Here is a 4,761-nt window from a genome sequence, read left to right on the forward strand (position 1 = left end):
AGGGAGAGGTTTCATTTTGATCGTCGATTTAAGACTGAAAAAACACCACTTTGTGTACGATACCTGCTTAAATTTTGTAATTCAAATTGAATTGTCACAAACGTGATTATTCCTAATTATTGCTTCGAAAAAGATTGGATCATTCAAGAAAATGCTGTAAAGCCTGAATGTGAAGATTTGAGAAATTCTTTTTATCGAAACTTTTACTACAAAAAGAAGCCTAAGCATATTATGCTTTTATAATCTTTGTTTGAACCTGCTAACCAATCTTGATAAAGAGATAGGAAAAGTAGAGTAAAACCACACTTAAATTATCGAAATGGTTTGAAGTTTAAGTGATTTTGATCGCACAGCTCCTTTAATGGTCTTACTTCTAAGTCGTATGCTCACTGTGGTTGATAAAGAAATTCAATGCACAATAATCAGACGTCCGTTGGCAAAAAGAGTCCCTAATACTCACCTAATTTACCAACAATAGACATCCTCAGGGGCAATTCATTTTTGCACTCCTTCTTGATCCTCCATTAATTGGTCGGCCATCTCCTTGACCCTCACCTTACCATGCTCTTCATCCTCTAGCAGGTTAAAATTAATCCCCTAGCCCAGTCGCATCTCACGCTTCGCAATGCTGGTGTGAGTGTAGACGACAGGAATGAAGGAAGCAGCAGTGGTAGCGAAACCGGCGTTACGCGTCAAAAGGTCAGTCTGTGAACCTGCTCGTCGGAATGTGGTAGAGGGAGCAGCGGGAAAAGGCACATAATGATAGCGGCGAAGAATGAAAACATGATAAAGTACATGTAATACACTTTTGCCACTGTCAATGGCCTTTTATCCACCTTACCGCAGACCGGACTTAAATGTAAGAAACTCGGAATCATACAAGCGAATCCGATAAGGAATCGTAGACAATTCTTGTAATAGCCTCTAAATAAATGCATAAGTGAATAACCATTCCCTGCTGTGATTACAGTAGGGCGATAATCAGGCACATTATGGAAACTGGGACCCACCAACTCATTTGAGCGCAATGTTTCTAGAAACTGTCTCGTTGTGATGTGTTAAACAAATTTAGCATTCCGACTATTTTCGCTGTAAACAGGCGGTGCTATTGGAATTCAAAATTTGCATCTATTTCTGATTAGGAGTCAGATTGAGCTTATTACCATGAAGCAAATGATGCGGCGCAATTTTTATTACTACTGAAAATCCCATCAAATGATACACTCACCGAAGCAGTGATCATTAGCAATCTAAAATCCTTTCCACTTTTGAAACACGTTTTGTCTCTGGAGAAATTTAGCTGAATCTTGCCCTATTCACTTAAGCATCTACGTTGCTCGAATCCCATTCCTATTTGCTCATGATTATGCCATCTATTGCCAAGATAAGGTGATAGTCTTTAATTGGAAAAAACAAGGTGGATTAGACAGTGTTAATTTCCCCTCCGCTTAACTTAAAGTGTGGTGCGGGATCGCAACGTTCAGCAACAAACTTTTCTTTCTACAAACTAGCTATTCACGATTCTTTCAAAGTGGTGTTTGTCTTGGACACGCTTGAGCAGTATCCAGCTAATTCGGATGGATAGGTCTGGGCCATGATTGCTGTTTGGTCCTTAACCGGTGAGTAATTCATAACATACACTTGCACGCATATATAATCTTATGGAGGTGAAGCGTTGTGTACCATAGAGGTGTGGCGTGTGTAGTGGGACAGCAGATTGTTAGGAGATAAATAATGACATTTATTTGCTTACGATCGTTGCAATACAGAAGACATTTCTCATTACTAGACAGTCAGTATACAATCTAGAACACACTTGAATGAAGTACTAAAAAAATACCAATTAACTCTCTTCCAAGCGCATAATGTCATCCATTTATTTGTGAGTAACATCGGTGTAAGTAGCAACGTGCTTTATTTTCCCTTCTTAATTTGCAGAAGAAAAAACCCACTTTTCATCACTCATGGTAGACGTCGACGACAATTGAGCCCTTTCTCACTCTCGGTAGTTCATCAATAAAATAAAATTCTTTAACTATATCCGTCATTGCATACCTCTAGAAACAGTTTCTAAAGTCGTGCAGTCGAATCGTCAAGCAGAAAAGCTCTAATCACATCTACCACATCTGACAGACCTTTGTGATCGAAAATGCTCCAAAATGATTAAAAATTACATGAAGCAAGAAAGGCATGCCAAAAATTGACAGACACACGTCTGTGCCTTATAATTTATGTGAATAGCCACGTGCACTTTACAAGTCTTCATAAGTTACAAAAAATTCATTACAGTTAAGCATAGCGAAGACCAGCAGAACATTTTAGTCACTCGAAAATTTGTGCAAATTAAATACACTGAACCAACTTCAGACCCAACTTATGCCTCGAATCCTCCACGACGTCACATCACTACTGATTTCTTACCTTCACTATACGTCTGCTGTCAAAAAAAGTAGGTAAATATGAATAATTATCAGCACGAACAACTGTCTCACTTATTACTTGTGATACCAACGCCAATAGCTGGTAATATTTTGGTCTCGTCACCTCTAGGCATATCGTCAAATGCGTAGTTGAATTGGTACACGAGGGTAATGCCTTAAATTAATTAACCGGATGGCTATCAGTAGAAAAAGTTGGACCAGATACACCAACCCAGCAAAGTGGTCTGGTCTACATGAAGGGATGGAATCTCGCGATTCACCGTCGGGCATCACGCCATGATCAGCTTTTGGTAGGCCAAGTGGCCACAACCGTAACGGTTTCCACCGTGTCTACAATAGAGTTACAAATGACAATCATTTGTTTATTATATGGTTTTCAAGTAAACAAGCTCACACTTCCCAAGTAATTTTCATCAAAAGAAGTCATTGTCATAATCGCTTTCAAACAGAACCCCATTTCTATCATTCTAATCAATCCTATGGGGGTTTTTTTCACTCGCATTTAGAAATGCGATATGCACCACTAAAAGTCAACAGCACTGCGAGTGCAAATGTAATTGTTTTACCAGCACAACCTACTGCAAGTTATTGCAGTGTTTGCTAACAACTTTAAAGTAAAACCATAGGGAAAAGGGAGAATTTTATTGAAAGTGATCACTGAATAATTGACAGAAATCGTCACTTAGAGGGAATACATGATTGAGACTCCATCTTTGAGAAACTGACAATCAAAATTAAAACTAAAACTCCCTTTAAGTAATATGGCTATGGACCAAATGCGAGTAGATTCCATCGCCTGACATTAACATCAATGTTGTTTTTGATTTAAATATGGCAATATTCTTCATTTCGCAAATAATTTATCCTTAGACAGGCAGGTTTGCAGCATTAAAGTTACTTTTACAAAGAATAGGGTCAGCGAACACCCATACTGTTTGCCCCACTTATGCTTTTTCTCTAAGTGCTCTCATCACCAGGCTGGTTCGTTAGTTCCACTACAAGGACCTAAAACAATTGATGACTGCATCTTTTTGCCCAAAACAGGCCAAACAGGCAGCCGTTGTGTTCAAATTATTGTTAGCCAACGCCCATTGATTGAGTTTTACATTCCCTAAGAGTACTTCCTGTTTCTATCACAGATTTGTTATTTAAATTATGCAGACTTGTTATCAATTATTCCTTTGCTCTCAATGCGAAGCAAGAGGAACTAACCTCCATTCATTCAGCCATCCTTGTGCAATTCAATTCATTATTTTGATGTTGACATCTTAAAAAATAAATCCACCTTCTGCAAGCAATTGGCATTGACGGAAGTCATTTTTGCTGCCCTCGTCTCATTAAGTCAGGGCATATTATAATGTACGCTTGAACAGATAAATTTAAATTCAAAAACAAAGTCACAATCCATCTCTTATTGCTTCCGTTATCTACCATGGCTATGAATGCATTTCAAAAACATAGGTCATTGGAAGCGCCTGTCAGTGGTTTGGATTGGTCAAACACTATTATGTAAAATATGCATAAACTCAGCTAGTGATATTCATAATCTGAACTTCACTTCATCATTTCGCTGTTTAAAGAATTTTAGAATCAGGAGAAACTACGTCTCCACAGAATGTATGATCTAGAAACCTTCTGCTCTAAAACGTGATTTATTGTTGGTTATTGCCGCAATTGAGGTCAGACAAACCCAAGTTACCAACGTGGTCGGGAGTTGTCACAACGTAGGGATTCCCCCAATGCATGGAGCTGTGCCAAAAAAACAAGATGATTAACGTTTCTAAAAAACAAACTTTCTTGTTCAAGCCAATTGCTTATTAGCAGAATAAGGAAGGCATAACCGGCACTTAGCTATGTCTGAAAATAAAATGGAGCATACGAAATGCTTTTAGCCTCCATTGTTACCATCTAGAACAACAAGGAGCTACATTCCTTCTTTTTATTTCAGAAATGCGGAAGAGACCAAAAGTTGTAAACTTTTTTGGCTCTGGACATGGACACTTTTATGGTTAGTAGAAACAGACAAATCGGAGAAAGCTCCAAAGGCTGACGTGATTTATTCCGACCACCCCTCGCTCCCTACCCTTCCCACCAGTACATCGCCTACAGCATATGCATCCAAAGGAATTTCATAAAAGGTAAACATCCACAGAGTGATTTGACGCTTTTGTTCCTAATAACGACATCAATATTATCTATTATTGGCAGAATAACGCATCATGAACGTCTTTGAAGCTCTCGGGTGCTTTTACATGAATGCAAAACCAGGTGGACGGAAATTCAGCAACTTAACGCATAATCTATACATTTATTTTTCCAA

The sequence above is a fragment of the Echinococcus granulosus genome (genome assembly GCF_000524195.1).
Source record: "Echinococcus granulosus chromosome Unknown EG_S00267, whole genome shotgun sequence".
NCBI lineage: Eukaryota > Metazoa > Platyhelminthes > Cestoda > Cyclophyllidea > Taeniidae > Echinococcus > Echinococcus granulosus.